The 16,922-nt window shown below is 46.7% G+C and overlaps 1 long non-coding RNA gene across 1 annotated transcript; it reads left to right on the top strand.

Moving 5' to 3' along the window:
* Window positions 1–248: 248 nt before the first annotated feature.
* Window positions 249–11,620, top strand: LOC113601589 (uncharacterized). The gene is made up of 3 exons (XR_003422884.2): window positions 249–486; window positions 3,038–3,165; window positions 10,643–11,620. It is a non-coding gene; the product is annotated as an uncharacterized LOC113601589 (long non-coding RNA).
* Window positions 11,621–16,922: the final 5,302 nt, after the last annotated feature.

Raw genomic sequence — 16,922 nt, 5'->3', positions numbered from 1 at the left:
TAGTCAGAATTAAAAAGAAAAAAAAAATCACTGTTGTCTTCCTCATTCTTTGCCATTCAAAACACATCTGCTTTCTCTGTAACATGCATGGACTTGAGGTTTTCTGCCATTGATTACTTGTTTCCAAGAAAACATTGGGAAAATCCCACATGTGTCAGAGTCAGGCCTTTGTCCTGACTTGGGCAGAGTTATAATTTCTTGTCTTCCGGGCATGGTTGCCTGATGCATTTGAACATGGTAACCATGGCAAAACGTCACCGTTTACTGAGCAGGTACTACGTATGACTAGCCCTGGGCCTCCCTTGACTTCTCAAGGGTTTTGGGACGCGGAGATGCTCACACATGTTTTGGTGCAGTGAACTCTGGCCAGAAGTTAAGGAACTGGGTTCTCGGTTGTACACCCTGAGAAGGGGAGGATGATTTACAGTCCAAAGCCGCGGGTTTCTTTGTCCACGCTGTTCTACCTCCAAACTCCTGATGCCCATGGTATGTACCTGTAGATTTTGCCTGATTCTCTCTGGTTAAAAAATACAATTTTGGAGGCTCCTGGGTGGCTCAGTCAGGTAAGCTCTGACTTCAGCTCAGGTCATGATCTCACGGTTTGTGATTTCGAGCCCCGCGTCGGGCTTTGTGCTGACAGCTCGGAGCCTGGAGCCTGCTTCGGATTCGGTGTCTCCCTCTCTCTCTCTCTCTCTCTCTCTGCCCCTCCCCTGCTCATAGTCTGTCTCTTGCAAAAATAAATAAACTTAAAAAAAATACAATTTTGACCATGGTTAAACTAAGTGATAGATGAGTGAAGATCTTTATCCTTTCCTCTCTACTTCTATGTATGTTTGATGATTCCTGTAAGAAAAAAGAATTTTTAAACACTCCTTTCCATCCTTATGAAACATAAACTCATACATCTCATGCTTGATTTGAATCTGAGTGCCCCAGTCCTGTTTTCCACTTGCCTGACGTTTTGAATCCAAACTGGTAAGCTTGGAAAGCTTGCTTGTTTGCTTTCTTTCTTCCTTCTTTCTTTCTTTCTTTTTCTTTCTTTCTTTCTCTTTCTTTCTTTCTTTCTTTCTTTCTTTCTTTCTTTCTCTTTCTTTATTCTTTCTTTCTTTCTTTCTTTCTTTTTTTCTTTCTCTCTTTCTTTATTCTTTCTTTCTTTCTTTCTTTCTTCTTTCTTTTTTCTTTTTTTTCCTTTTCTAGAAAAGGTTGAGTCTTAGCGGACCGCTCAGTGCCAGATACCTCAATGAGCTATAAACTTCTTGAAAGTGAAAATCATCCCCAACCTTGGCCTTTCTGGACTCTGCCCTTTGTCTCCCCTTGTCTGGGCACAGCTGCTTGGCTCCTGCTGCCCAGGCTTCTCTCTTCCTCACTCCTGATGGCTGCCTTGTCCACCGGGCTGAAAAGCAGACAGCGACATAACCAGGAGAAGATTTCAGAGGAGACTCACAGATGTGTTGCCTCACACCCTTCTCATCAGCTCATTATTGAAACTCTGAGCAAAAGAGAGACATGGTGCAGAGTTGGAGGGGAGGAAGGCAGACATTGGCCCCTGAATGTTTCACTGGTGTGTCTGTCCAATGACACAGTTTAGAGTCATCCACAGAAGAAAGGGAAGGGAGGGAGTACTCTGACCTCCTTGGGTATCCGGACCCGGGAAATTGCCCATTTGGCCCCATCAGAATGAAAACAGGAACACGGGCTTGGAATGTTATACGCAAGTTCTGCTGGTCTACGTCACCACCAGCGAGCTGAACATAGGCATTGTGACTATAAACCGTATCTTCCTAACCGGACAGCTGTTTGGGGGATTTAAAAGCATTGTTGTTTTTTTAAGCCGTCTTGAGAAGACACCTCCCCCTCTTTCCCTGCTTCCATCCCCCAGACCTTGGCCCGCCCTCGTAAGTGAACATTCGCCCACTCCAGGATGCCTCGATCCATGATCCTGTTGAGAAGTGTAGCGCTTACACTCTGTCCCGTCGGGTCCTCTGCCAGACTCCGAACGTGATCTTGTCGTCGGTGAATCTGAGGTTCTCTGGGGTAAGACGTTACCGTAGTCTGTTGGAGCTGCCACAACAGAGGGCCGCAGACTGGGTGGCTTGTAAGCAACAGAAATTGCTTTCTCTCAGCGCCGGAGGCTAGAGCATCAGGGACCAGCATGGTCAGGTTCTGTGGGATCCTCTTCTGGGCTATAGACTGCTTACTTTTCTCTATCTTCACATGGCGGAAAGATGGCCGGGGAGCTCCCTGCGGAGGGAAATGTGAAATGGAGCACCCATTTTCACATGGGTGATGATCCCACTCATGAGAACTTCACCTCCCAAAGGGCCCACCAACAAATACCATCGCGCTGGGGATTAGGATGTCCACATATGAGTGGGGGGGGGCACAGATAGTCAGGTTATTGCAGCCATATTCTGGGGAGCTCTCCAAATCATCTTCTTCATGTACTATTTCAAACCTATCCCTTGTTCCTATTGTGTATCCAATGTCATGCTAAGCACTGCAGGGACAGAAAGAACTCTTGCCATTATGACAACTACCACTAGATGTGATCACAGTAGTGACTTGAAAGCCTGGTGATCCAAGTGAGTGGGGTCGGTAGGAAGGGCTGCAGGAAGCATCAGAAGGTAGAACACAGTACGGTCAACAACCAAAGGCAGGAGAGGAAGAAGGGGCCCAGAAATGATCTGTTGGGGAAAAGCTGAGTGGGGTCTTAAGGTGGGAGCGAGTTATCAGAGGGGCGTGGACAGGGGAGAAACACTCTGGGGGGAGGAGTGATGGAAGTGGTGGGATGGGAGCCAGCGTTATGGTCCAGGACTTGCAGGGAGTTTCAAACAGTTAACAGGAAGATAGGGAGAGGGACAACCGGAACAGGAACTGGAAGAGGCTCAAACCCTTCTCCAAAGCCCAGACCCCAAAGGGCTATAGGAAGCCACTGAAAGCACAAACTGCAGAAGGGATAGGCCTATATTGGGTGTGGTCTTCGTTTTTAACAACTTTATTAAGGTCTAATGGACATTCAAACTGTACATTTTTCTAGGGGTGCAATTTGATGAGTTTGGACATTCTCCATGACGCCATCACTACAATCAAGGTAATGGACGTATCCACACTCTGACTCCCCGAAATGGCGTCTCCCTCCCACCTACCTCTGGGCTCCACCCCCTGGTGAGCACGGATGCACTTTCCATCACCAGATCAATTTACTCTTTGGTATTTGTCTTCTTGCACTTGCCATGTTTATCTCCAGATTCATCCATGGTGTTGAACATCAGTAGTTCATCTCTTTCCATTTCTCTCTTTAAAAAATATGTATTCAGTTTTGAGAGAGAAAGAGAGAGAGAGAGAGAGAGAGAGAGAGAATGCACACAAGTAGAGGAGAGGCCAAGAGAGAGGGAGAGGGAGACAGAGAATCCCAAGCAGGCTCCATGCCGTCAGTGTAGAGCCCACTGTGGGGATCGAAACCAAGGAACATGAGATCATGACCTTAACTGACGTCAAAAGTCAGATGCTTAACTGACTGCGCCACCCAGGTGCCCCTTTGCATTTCTGAGTAGGAATCCATTTGTATGGACATACCACAGTGTGTATCTAGTCACTGACTGATGGACATTGGAGTTGTTTCCAGGTTTTAACTGAGAAAAATAAAGCTGCTCTATGCACTTCTCAAATCTCTGTATGTACATATGTTTTTCTTTCTCTTGGGTAAACATATGTCTCAGTCATATGATAGGTATATATTTAACCTTTGAAGAAACTGCCCGACCATGTTCCAAAATGGTGGCACCCTTGCATAGTCCGCTGGCAGTGTCTGAGGGGTCCAATTGCCCCACATTTTCTTCAATACTTGGTGTGATCAGCCTTGTCAGTTTTAACCACTATGGAGTGTAGAAGAATCTCTCTGGCTGTTGTTAAGACTTCTCTCTTCATAACTGATGTTAGGCAATATGTTTATGATGGGCCTTGATATGGTTTTGTCATATTTCTTATGTTTGGGGTTTGTTGGGCCTTTTGGATCTGGGGGCTTATAGTTTTCATCAAATCTGAAGACCATTATTCTTTCAGATATTTCTGTAGGCCCTTATGGTAGGCAGCCTCTAAGTTGGACCCCAAAAAGCACTATCTCCTGATAGTCACATTCTCGTGTGGTCTCTCCCCAAGCTCTGCCACAGACTGGTACAATATGGCAGACGGGATGGGATGTCATTTCCAAGATTAACTTACAGGATACACTGATTTCTGATTTGCTCCCTCTTTCTCTGATCTGGCGGAAGTGAGGGGCCACGTTGTGAGGACACTCAAGCATGTGAAAGGGAGGCTTGCGTGGAGAGTGACTGAGGCGGCCAGCCACCGCATGAGTGAGCCGTCAGCAAACCCTACCTCAGTGGAGGCTTCAGATGCCTAAGGCTTGAACACAATTTCACAAGAGAACCTGGGCCTGAACCATCCGGTTAAAATACGCCTGGATTCCTGACCCTCAGAAACTCTATGAGCTAATAAATGTCTTTTTAAGCTTTTTGGAGCCACTGCTTATGCAGTTCTAAAGTCCTGAGACCATGTCCCTCCCTTTCTTCTCTTTCCTTGCACACGTGTTAGGCTGATGAAGCTGGTCCACAGCTCACTGATGGTCGCCGCATCCCCCCACCCCCAAGCCAACCTTGTTTCTCTGCGTTCTATTTTGGAAATGATCAATGAGCTTGATTTCAAGTTTAGTAATATTTCCTTCTGCACTATCTAATCTCTTACTTAATCCCTTTCACTGTGTTTGCTAGTTTAGACCTTGTGGTTTCCACATCATCCTCTTAAAACTTCAATCACTTTATTGAGGTGTGATCGACATACAAAAAGCCGTACCTACATATGTAATCTAGACAAGGTGATGAGCTTGGAGATAAGTAGGCATCTGTGAAGCTAGCATCACAATCCGTGCCATAAACCTATCCTTCACCTCCGAGGACTTCCTTTCATTCTATTTATTTATTTATTTATTTATTTATTATTTGTGATAAGAATGCTTAACATAAAATCTACCCTCTTAGCAAAGTTCTACGAGTGCAATACGGTAGGTCTTATTACCTGTAGGCATATGCTGTATGCTAGATCTCTAGGACTGGTTCATCTAGCATAACAGAAACACGTGCTGTGATTTAAAGGGTGCACAGATGCTGTGGCTTTTACCTCTAAGAATCTGATTTTTTTTTTAATATTTCTATGTCTCCACTTAACTTTCTCAATGTAAGAAATGTAATCATAAGTGTTTAATATCCTTGCCTACTAATTCTGTAATATATGTATAGTGTATGGATAGATTTCCAGGTCAATTCTGATTAATTTTTCTCCCCATCATCACTTATATTTTTCTGTTTCTTCGCATGCCTGGTCATTTTTTATTGCGTGCCAGACATCGTGGATTTAGCCCTATTAGGTGTTGAGTATCTCTCTATCTGAATAACTCCTTATGGACATTATTCTAGGATCTGGTTATGTGACCTGAAAAAAGCGTGGGTCTTTGTACCTTCTTTAAATGTTATTAGGTGGGTCCAGTGCAGTGTTTAGTCCAGAGCTCATTCCCCCCACTACTGGGGTAAAACTGTTCTGAATATTCTACCTGATACTCTGAATTACGAGTTTTCCACTCTGGCATATGGGAACCAAAGCTATTTCTGGTAAGCTCCAAGGACTGATTCCTCCAGTCCTTTCCAGTGGCTCTTTCTCCAGCCTTGGGTATAACAATCAGCACTTTGCTTGAGACTAGAGGGAGATCTGGGGCACCTGAGTGGCTCAATCGATTGAGCGTCTGACTTCGGCTCAGGTCATGATCTCACGGTTAGTGAGTTCCAGCCCCACGTCGGGCTCTGGGCTGACAGCTTGGAGCCTGGAGCCGGCTTCAGATTCTGTGTCTCCCTCTGTCTGCTCCTCTGCTGCTTGTACTCTGTCTCTCGCATTGTCTCAAAGATAAATAAACATTAAAAAGTAAATTAAAAAAAAGACTAGAGGGAGATCCTTCTCAGCTCTCCCCTTCAGGTGCCCTGCAAACTCTGGCAGTCGTGTTCCCCTGGCCTCCCAGCTTCATTGTTTCCACTGACCTGGACGTGAGACTACGGGTTCTGTCTCAGTGTCCCCATTTCCTGAAAGCGTAAGCAGTAAGCTGGGGGGAAATTACAGGGTTCGCTTTATTTATTGACCATATCTCAAGGATGCCTGCTTTTTTGCTCTGTGCTTAAAACTGTTGTCTCCTATATTTTATCTGTTCAGGAGAGAATAAATACTCTCCTTGTTATTCCTTGTTGGAAATGGAAGCATTTCTATGTGCTCTTTGAAAGATCTCTGACTGCTGTATGCAGTAGGGTCTGGGATGGTTAGGAGAGAGGCTGCACATCCTTTCAGAGACCACTGAAATGTCTTTGCAGGGATTGCAAGGGTTTGCGTTAGGCTGGGAAAATCAGAACGGGGAAGAGGGAAGGGAATTTGGAAACGTAAGGAAGACAGAACTTCTTCTGTGACCGAAGGTGAACGGTGAGTGAGAAGTGAAAAGTGATTTCCAGTTTTCTGACCTGATTGACCTGGTGAATCATTGCCAGCTTCTCAAGGAACTCTTCAGATGCCTCCTTGGGGCACGCGATGTACTACACTATTTTCCCGATCTGCTTCCTGACTGTGCCATAGAATATGGTAGGGAAATGTTTAAGAAAAAATGCATTGGAATGTGGAAAAGATGTAAAGTCCTAAAAGGAATATGAAAATAAGTGACTATTATCTAAAGTGGAAAAAAATGCACTTTAACAATAGAGCTAATCAGTACAGTCCCCTCCAAGGCTGAACAAGAATCTTTCTGTTTCTAGATAACCACTTCATCTTTACTATTGTTAGGACTTTTTTATTACATATTTCATGTTCCTCTGCTATTATTTCTTCCAGAGACTTAATCTTATTTAAATTAAAAAATCACACACCTTATTAATTAAAATACCAGTTGAAAGCAATTGATAACACACGCAAGAGAAAGCAAACATCTTTTCTATAAATATTTCTCCTGATTCTTTAGGTGCTTATTATTTAAGCTTTGGTAAAGCACCTTATGCTCTAATCCAAACTGTAATTAATAACAACCACTTACATGTGTACAACAATTCATAGATTAGGAAGCCCGCTTTTACCCGTTGTTTAATTTCATCTTTCTCACCATCTTACGAAGGGGGAAGGGGAAGGATTAGTCGGCCCCCACATTGCAGAGGAGGAAACCAAGCCCGCAAGAGAGGAGACGCTTCGCCCAGGGTCACGCAATTGGCAGCTGGCAACATCTGACTCCAAATTCAGTGGTTCTACCATTTCCTCATGCCTTCGGCTTTCCTCGCAACTGAAGAATAAAGCAATTTCAGGGTTTTATTCCAAGTGGGATCTAGCTCCTGACATAATTCTAAGCTGTTGAAACAGGGGAGTAGCATCTCTAACAACAGGATGGTTCAGGGAAGGAAAACACCGCTTCTTTCGGAGTCTGTGAATGACAGCTTGATGGCTCTATCAATACAACTTCAAAACCGGAGAGAGGAGAGTCAAACCCGCTTGTCTTACCAGCTATTTGGTGTCGTGTGAGACAAATGAGAAAGAATACCTCTCAGTCGTTCTTGAAGTGAATTAATCTTTTGGTGTAGAAATCAGTCGATCTTAGTTTCGAGTCTACAAAATACCGTAGTGTTACGTGAAATAGCAGGGCGATGCCTTTCTCTTGCTTTTAATGTCTATCTCCGATGAACTCTCTCTTGTATGTTCCCAGACAGTGTCTGCCATCAGCCCACCTGGATGAAGATTTTGGATTCAGACTCAGGCCTGGAGCAAACTTTAGGTGCTCTCAGAAGGCTTTAGCTTTCGTGCCACAGAGAACTCTCCCTCCTTTGGACTCCGTCCTCAAGACCATGGGCCTACAGTCCATCCGAATTTCCCCCAAGCAGGTTCTCACGGGGCCGGCATCCGCTTTGTTCTTCATCAGAGATGCTTTGTGGCACAGTAACCAGACTGTGAATTTCGAATCTAATGGGCAGGGTTTGGAGTGACACCCTGGAATCAGTAGTTGCCAGCTGGATGACTCCGGGCACGTTATTTAACCTCTCTGGGTGTCAGTCACTTTCTCATGGGGGCGCCTGGGTGGCTCAGTGGGTTGAGCGTCCGACTTCGGCTCAGGTCATGATCTCGCGGTCCGTGAGTTCGAGCCCCGCATCAGGCCCTGTGCTGACAGCTCACAGCCTGGAGCCTGCTTCAGATTCTGTGTCTCCCTCTCTCTCTGCCCCTCCCCTGTTCATGCTCTCTCTCTCTCTCTCTCTCTCTCTCTTTCAAAAAATGAATGAACATTAAATTTTTTTTTTAAATTAAAAAAAAAAACGAATGCCAATAACCATGAAATGAGAGGTTGTGTGTATAACTCAAATTCCAAGGCCTCGTATGATGCTGTCTCAGCATAGTGTTACATTCAGGCAAATCTCAGCAACTAAAAGGTACCAGAAAGTTCTTCCTATCTTATCTATCCTCTTAAGGAAATGTCAAAGAGAGAAGGAACAATACGGAACCAATATACATCAGGTACCTAAAAATTCCACGTCTTCCGTCAACGTCACATTTTCGATGCCCCAATAGCTAGTTCTCAACATTTCTACTCTTCTATTTGCAACTCCAAACATCACCCACACATCATGCACATCATGCCTGAATCTCTTCTCCATCCGCTCTCTTAGCTCTGTCATGTGATCATTTCTGGCTTTTTTTTTTCCACATTCTCTCTTCTTGCCTGGTTCCCAAATTCTTTACCACCGAAGAGAGTCCTTGAAATAACTTAGTGCACAGGGACATTCTCCTTTGGAAGTCAGGGGAGTGGGTAAGATGGTCATTAATCATTCATCAATAATTTTGCTCAGAGAATACACTAAGTTTGTACTCAATGTGGTAAACACCGGGCACAATGCCTAGTCCACAGGTGAAACTCAATATTGTACACGTCATTTTTTTAAATAGTATTTTTAAAGTTTATTGGGTTGCCTGGGTGGCTCAGTCCATTAACCATCTGACTCTTGGTTTTGGCTCAGGTCATGATCTCACGGTTTGTGGGTTCAAGCCCCGCATCAGGCTCTGTGCCAATGGGGCAGAGCCTGCTTGGGATGCTCTCTCTCTCTCCCTCTCTCTGCACCTCCCCTGCTCGCATGCTCTCTGTCTCTCAATTTAGTGACATTTAAAAATAATAACATTTATTTATTTATTTTTGAGAGAGAGAAAGGGAGAGCATGAGCAGGGAAGGGGCAGAAAGAGGGAGGGAGAGAGAGAATCCAAAGCAAGGCCCATGCGGTCAGTGCAGAGCCCTATCTGGGGCTCAGTCTGACGAACCATGAGATCATGATCTCAGTCGAAACTAACAATTAGACTCTTAACCGACTCAACCACCCAGGTCCCCGTACATGTCATTGTTTTAACCCAGCCTCATACAGACTTTCTGTGTATCTGCCCCATCTCTCCACATAGACAGTAAGCCTCTGGAAATCTAGGACCAAATTCTTAGAACTGAGAACCTTTCTCTGACGAGTGTAGGTAGTCTCTAGATGGGTCATTCTCTCAGCATAATACAGTGTTCCTACTACATGTCAAAAAATACTGGGCTTGACTCCCAGGACTTAATATGAAGAAGGCACATTCACATTCAGCTGATCTGCTTTCAAGGGTGTTACAGGCTAATGAAAGGGATCCGGGCCAAAAAAAAAAAAAAAAAGAAAAAAAAAGCATAGTTTTTAAGAGGCTGTAGGTAGATTTCTACCAATGACTCCTACCAGATTGGTGTGGCCGTCCTCAGCTGCCATGGGACTGGCTGATAATGGCTCACAGCTTCGTGTTTCTCCAGGAAATTATCATGACCAATGGACTTGTCCTGCCCGGTGATGCCTATGGGATTAGACCTCCTGTCACCTGTGAATCAGGACGTGGTCTACAGCTAATGAGTAGCTGATTGGGGGCATAAAAGCCCAGCCCCTGACTTCACAGTGGGATAACTCACGCTCCAGAGCGCCTCATGGAATCAGTGTGAGAGCGGACTTCAGCTGAAACCAGATCTTCCCTGAACTACCTTGTGCCCTGCCCCTTCCTGTATAGGAATTACCTGGGAGCTCTCCCTCAATAGATTACCTACAAAAGAATGTCCTTTCAGGTGTTGCAGCTCAGAAACCTGGCTTAAGACACAGCGTCACAGGGCACCTGGGTGGCTCAGTGGGTTAGAAACCGACTTCAGCTCAGCCATGATCTTACAGTTCATGGGTTCAAGCCCCATGCTGGGGTCTGCTTCGAATTTTGTGCCTCCCTTTCTCTCTGCCCCTCCCCTGCTTGTGCTCTCTCACCCCCCCACCCCCTCTCTTTCTCTCTCTTTCTCTCAAAAATGAATAAACATTAAAAAAAAGGCACAGTGTTACAATACAGCTCAATGCATGGTGGGCAGGGAAGAGAGAGGACGACTCCTTAAGACTCCAGGAACGCGGCACTGAGCAGGGCCACTTAGCATTTCCTTCTGAAGGACACAGGGTCCTTTTGGTAGGCGAGGGATGATGTATGTAGAGTACCTACCAAGACCACACATATCATAGCTGCTCCAGATTAATTTACACTCCTCCTTTCTCAGCGTAGGCAAACAAACTACAGCAGCAAAGCCATCGGAGAGCAAAAGAGCATGCCGTTCTCAGACAACACTGAAAATTCTCATCGCCCAGAGTTCGAGGAGCTGGTGAGGGCTTGAAGGAGAGTCAGATCCCTAAGGGATCTCTGCTCAGTGCTTTTCCTTATATATGCGGCAAGCCAGAAGAGGTTTTAAATCAAGAGGACAATACCGGATCCGCGCTTGAAACGATATTCTGGTGGCGGTGGGTTGGATGGACTGGACGGTCATTGAAACAGTCAAGACAAAAGGAGCTTGAGAGACGGAGATAGATGATCACTTAGCAGGATCAAGGTTTGGGAGTTGGGGATGTGTTCAAGGGGTTCTTAGAAGAATTACTCCTCAGCATGAAGGGACCAATGGAGAGGGAGCAAGGAGCCATCGTGATACTGGATGAAAATTTTCTGGTATCTGACGTTAATCAACTAGTAAACTGAATGAGGATCATTCCATTAACTCTGTTGGCAAAAAGACAATCGTAATGAAGAGTACCACCCAAGGAAGACGTATGTCATCCTCTTACTTGAAACCTTCCTGTGACTTAGGACATCACCGCTGTATTTAAAAGAACACACTACTGGGAGCCCTCGCCAAAGATCAACATTCATTAGCAACCCTACAATAACAGCCCACAAGTGTGAAGACCGCCTGTGATTGAGGAAGACGATTTCAGTGAGGAACGAGACTCTCATTTCCAACTCTCACAAGGTTGTCACGACGGCCAGAGAATGAAAACACTTTTACGTTTCAAATTTACGAAAGAGCCCTCACCACCACCACCACCGTCATCACCCATCAGTCCATCCAGGAAAGCACTTGCAGCTGAGTTCATCTCTTCTTTGAACTTCAAGACAAACGGGTAGCCAGGGACAAAGGTGATGGGGGAAGGGGGCGGATTCTGATGATTTCTTTGCAAAACGCAAATGAAAAATAAGCTTTCAGAGATTTATTTTTTTTTAATATGGGAGTTGCATTAGACTTACCTTCCTGCCATTGTTGTGTGTGAATGTGTGTGTCCGTGCCGGCTGAACTCGGGGTGTGTGAGTGTGGTCTGACCTGTGTGTACCCGTGTGTGTGTGTGTGTGTGTGTGTGTGTGTGTGTGTGTGTATCTGACACTGCTGGGGTTAAGCCCTGTTGTCAGATACATTGTAGTTTGTTTTGTTTTGAGCAGTTACTATGTCTCCAGGCACTTTGTTTCCTTTGCCTTTGTAAGAACCCTGCTGGATAGGTATTAGAAAGACATTTTCAAGATGGGAAAAGTAAGCCTCAGAAACATCAGGTGACTCACTCAAGATCACTGAGCTAACGACAGAACAGACAGCAGCCGGGCTGGGTCAGGGTGGGAGACAGAGGCTCGGGACAGCCCGGTGCCTTGTGAAGGCTCACACGTCTAGCAAGTGATGACACAGCCAGGACCAAGCTCATGCTTCTCGCCTGCTACATGATCTCATCTCCCACACACCACGGTGGAGGGAGGCTATCAGATGGTACGGCGTCCCCAAACTTGTCTGCACTTCGGGATTACCTGGGGAGTTTCCCCAAACACTGATGCCTCCATGCCACCCCCAGACATGATGAATTCATTGGTCTGGGGTACGGCTTATGCTTTGGAAATTTTCCAAGCTTCCCCTTAGGTGGTTCTCAGGTGTAGATAAGCTTGGGGACCACTGATCTGGTAGTAAGAGTAATTTTCCGAAGCCACACCGACCAGTGTTCAAATCCCAGGCTGTAGCTTGCTAGAATCTTTGGGCAAATCCTTGTGTGAACCTTGGACAAGAGGCTTGATGTCTCTATGCCTCAGTTTCCCTGTAATACAATTTCCCTGTAATAGAATTGTGGAGATGAAATGAGTTAATAGCTATAAAGCGCTTGGAATGGGACCCTGGTTTCTATGTCTAGGTGTCCAGGAGGAACAACGTGCCAAAAAGACCGGCATCCAGAGGAAGCCACTAAGGCCACCACCAGAGCTTGAGTCTGGGAAGAATTCAATGAGATCTGGAGCCATGAGATCATCTGGAACCAGAAGTGTCTTTAGACGCATGCCCGTTCCCCCCCTGCCATGTGCAGGTTTTATTATAAAGACGAAGAGGCCCAGAGAGGTTAAGTAATGTGCTCAGTGCCACACAGCACTATCGGGAGCAGTACTTAAGATTCCTAGCTCATGTTCTGGCACAAGTCCTACTTTAAAGGCAGCTTCCTTTGGAGGGCTGTGAGGTGGGGCTCTGGAAGGCAGAGGCTGTTGATGCCAAGGGGAAGTTTTTGGGCTCCAGAGCACTCCCTTTCGACCTGCCGTGACCCCAATTCATACGCTCTTGAGGGACAAACCTCAATTGACCAGCCAGGTTGGCACTTGTCGCTTCTCCGCTTGTCTCTTCGACATGCCCTGGCTGGTGGAGAGAAATTCGCTTTAACGAGTCTCTGAATTGGAATCCTCCCAAAAGGGTTTGATTTGCCTTTCCGCCTGTTAAGGGGAGAATTTTCACTTGTGCGCAACGCGATGAGCGTGGCCCCTCTGTCGATGAGGAGTCTGCCGGCTTCCGGCGGCCGCAAACTCCCATCAGGGCGGCTGTGCTTGACTCATGCTTTCGACGTTTGCTCTTCCAGAGGTCGCTTAACTGGAGCACATCTTTTCAAACAGAATCCTTGGGAACATGTTGGCTTTTGTGTGGGCACGAGGTAGGGGGAGAAAAGTGTTTTAGAGACTTCAGCCGACGCGGAGGGTATGCTGACGTGTGACACACGGATGACTCTGCTTTGCCGCCCCTCGACGTTCTTATCTTTAAAATGGGGACTGGGTCTGCCTTGTTGCGAAGCTCTGAGATCAGATCTGATGATGTGCGTCTCCAGGAATCTGTACAAAGAGGCGCGTCTGGCAGACAATTAGGAAATCGGTCCTTCTCTGCTCCTGTAGTCCCTGCGGAGGGAGTGACACCAATTAACCAGAGTGCATCAAGAAAAATGCCCACAGCTCGGTTTAGTGAGAAGCACCACACTGTGGGCTGTGAAAGCTGTACCAGGCGCCCCTGCCCTCCCTGCCCTCAAGGGCTTTAGGGTTGAGTTGGAGGTAGGAAATTAGCAGAATGGGTGGTAACTGATAAAGTGGATGAGGTAGATCATTCAAGTGAGGCAGGGTGTTGGAGGTGATACTTATGTTGCAAAGTAATTTACAAGCTAGTAATTTTCAAGATACCTTAAGCCTTTGGGCAAGTCTTTCTTTCTTTCTCTTTCTTTCTTTCTTTCTTTCTTTCTTTCTTTCTTTCTTTCTTTCCTTCCTTCCTTCCTTCCTTCCTTCCTTCCTTCCTTCCTTCCTTTTAAATATTTATTTATTCTGAGAGAGAGCATAAGCAGGGGAGGGTAAGAGAGAGAGACGGACGGAGAATCTCAAACAGGCTCCGTGCTGCCAGCACAGAGCCCTACACACGGGGCTTGAACTGATAAACTGTGAGATTGTGATGGGAGCCGAAATCAAGAGTTGGGTGCTGAACCGGCTGAACCACCCTCAGACGCCCCTCAGATATGCCCTTTGGATGGAGCGTGCCCTCTTGAGTTTGCCACAGTCCTCACCACCTCCTGCTCTGTCCCAACTCTGATGATTGGTCTGCTCAACCTGTGCACGGCCACTGCACCCATAGCAGAGCTAAGGGGAAAGTGGAACATACCACGTACTAGGAAAGCGTTTCAGAAAAAGTAGAGGAGAACATATGGTAGAAAAGGAAAGACCCTTCTTCCATGAACGATACACCCACCGACAAAGAGGTACATGATGTAAGTTTGTTATGAAATAAAATATTGCAAGAACTACAACCAACATAAAGAAAAATGTGCAGAGAAAAGCACAGCTGGAAAACAACAGGGAAGTCCAACCTGGCCTAATTGATTAACACCAGCCAGCCAAGCCCTGTGTCTCTTACATACATCTCGGTCTAGAAACAGAAGCACAGACTGGAATCTCTACCTTGTCAAGCTTTAGCTGCACGGCAGACATCTTTCTGAGATTCACTTTCCTTTGGCAACATGAAGATGACCACATTGGCCGCCCCCCTAGGACTTGGGGGAGCACTCGGTGAATCACATGCAGACAAGGTCCTGTCGGAGTAGTCCATGGTGATGACCAGTGCACCCCCTTGGAACTGGGGCTCAAAGGGCAGGTGAGGAATCATGAGGTCTGGAGGACTCAGGAGACATCACTGGAGAAGCAGGACATCACTGGACTCGTGTAGAGCCAGAGGGAAGTGGGAAGGTGGGAACAGGTCCAGGGTCTGGGGCATGGCACACACCATTGGAGATTGAGGTGTTGGACAATGAGCTTGACCCTGCCGGGCCGAGGGTCCACGTTAAGGAGAGACTGAGCAGAGGTGTAAGGAGGGGGTCGCCCAGCACCCCGGGGGCGTGGCCTGGGGGTCCCTCAGCTTCTTACCCTTTTGCTTATAGAGTCCAACCCACCATTATTTGTTGATCTCTTGGGTGCCAGGCATTAGGCTTGATCCTGGGAGCAGAGGAACGTCAAGACTTGGCCCGTGAATTTGATCTGTGTGAAGCCAGACCGCACTGCTCTGCCGCTTAGAAACCGTGTTACTCCAGGCACATTGCTTAACCTGCCTCTACTGCAGTTTCCTCACCGGGGGAAAAAATAGAGATGGCCACAGCGGCTACCGGGATGCATTGTTGAGGATGAAATGAGGGCATTTCCAAACAAGTGCTGGAAGCCGAGTGAGAACTTAATACATGCGAGCAACAGTTTTTTGTAAGGGCTGGGCTCCAACCCCCGGCAGCACCTCATGTCATGGGAAGGTGGTCAGGGAAATCGATCCTTGCACATGAGTGGAACGTGTGCAGAGACCAGGGAGTGGACCCAGCAGGGCTGGCTCAGCCCAAGTGACTCAGGACCGAACAGAGACAGTGGTCTGGACAAAGAGCTGTTGGTGAAGAAAGGCCCAGAGAGAACAGACATCCGGGATGGGTGATGGCAGCCGGTGATGTCTGGGAACCTCAGGGAGGCAGGTGGCCTGGAGCTGAGGCAGGAGAGAACACTCAAGTTCCCGAGCCGAAGGCAGAGTAAGAGGGAACTTGAATGTCCCATTGGACAGCTTTTATTTTATCCTATGGGCGATCAGGGGCCCTTGTGTGGCTTAAAAATAAAGGGATGGTGCAATAACACTTGGGGCAGAGTTTTTAAGCATCCACACTCTCAGATATTCAGCAAACAGGAGGGGCAAGGCAGGAAGCTTGAGGTCGGCTTTCTCTTGAGAGGCACCTGGCCTGTCCCCTCATCCCTACTCCGGGGTGTTTAGACCTATTTAGTATCTGTGTGTCTGTATTGCATTTAACACTGAACATATTGCAAACTATTGCCTTTAAGTGTTGTTTGACCTTTAGGAAGAGATAAAAGTTATTGTTTCAAATGATGAAGGATCAGGGCATTTGAGGAATCTACCATGTTCCCACCATAATTTGTGAGGGTGAAGAGCCACAGTGGGACAGCGAAAGTGAATGGACCTGTGCCTTCAATATGGCGGCCACCAGCCATGTGGGGATCGCTAAACTTAAGCTTAAATTAGTTGAAATGCGGGGCGCCTGGGTGGCTCAGTGGGTTAAGCGACCGACTTCAGCTCAGGTCATGATCTCGCGGTCTGTGAGTTCGAGCCCCGCCTCAGGCTCTGGGCTGACAGCTCAGAGCCTGGAACCTGCTTCTGATTCTGTGTCTCCCTCTCCCTCTGCCCCTCCCCACTCATGCTCTGTCTCTGTCTGTCTCAAAAATTGGTTAAAATAAAATTAGAAGTTGAGTTTCCTTATTGCACTGGCCATGTTTCAAGTACTCAACACCCACTCGTGGTGGCAGCCAGCCTGAGAAGTGCAGGTAGAGAACACTTCCATCAACCCAGAAGGTTCCGTTGGACAGAGCAAGTAGGCCATTAAACACTGTGCTTTGCCAATATTATGCAGGAAGGGGATTATTCGCATCATTTCCCTTCTTATACACTGACCTTGAAGTCCCCAAAGGTTTCTCCCCTTGCTTCCCAGACATGCGAAATTTCAGTTTTGCCACAAATGTCTCTCACGTGTTCTTGTGGTTCTGTGCAACAGAAACATCTCCCGGAGTCTGCAGACGTATTTTGAGATGGACCCACGTTCGAGATCAAATCGACGGTGACTCTGGCTTTTTGTAGCTTGTACAAGGCCTTTAATGGAAGTAGACTTTGGTGTTATGACCTCCGCTTGGGATAGGGATGCTGAAAACCAGGCTCA

Source organism: Acinonyx jubatus, chromosome B3 (genome assembly GCF_027475565.1).
Source record: "Acinonyx jubatus isolate Ajub_Pintada_27869175 chromosome B3, VMU_Ajub_asm_v1.0, whole genome shotgun sequence".
In the NCBI taxonomy this organism is placed as follows: Eukaryota; Metazoa; Chordata; class Mammalia; order Carnivora; family Felidae; genus Acinonyx; species Acinonyx jubatus.
The sequence above is the reverse complement of the archived record's forward strand: the minus strand, read 5'-3'. Positions and strand labels throughout refer to the sequence as shown.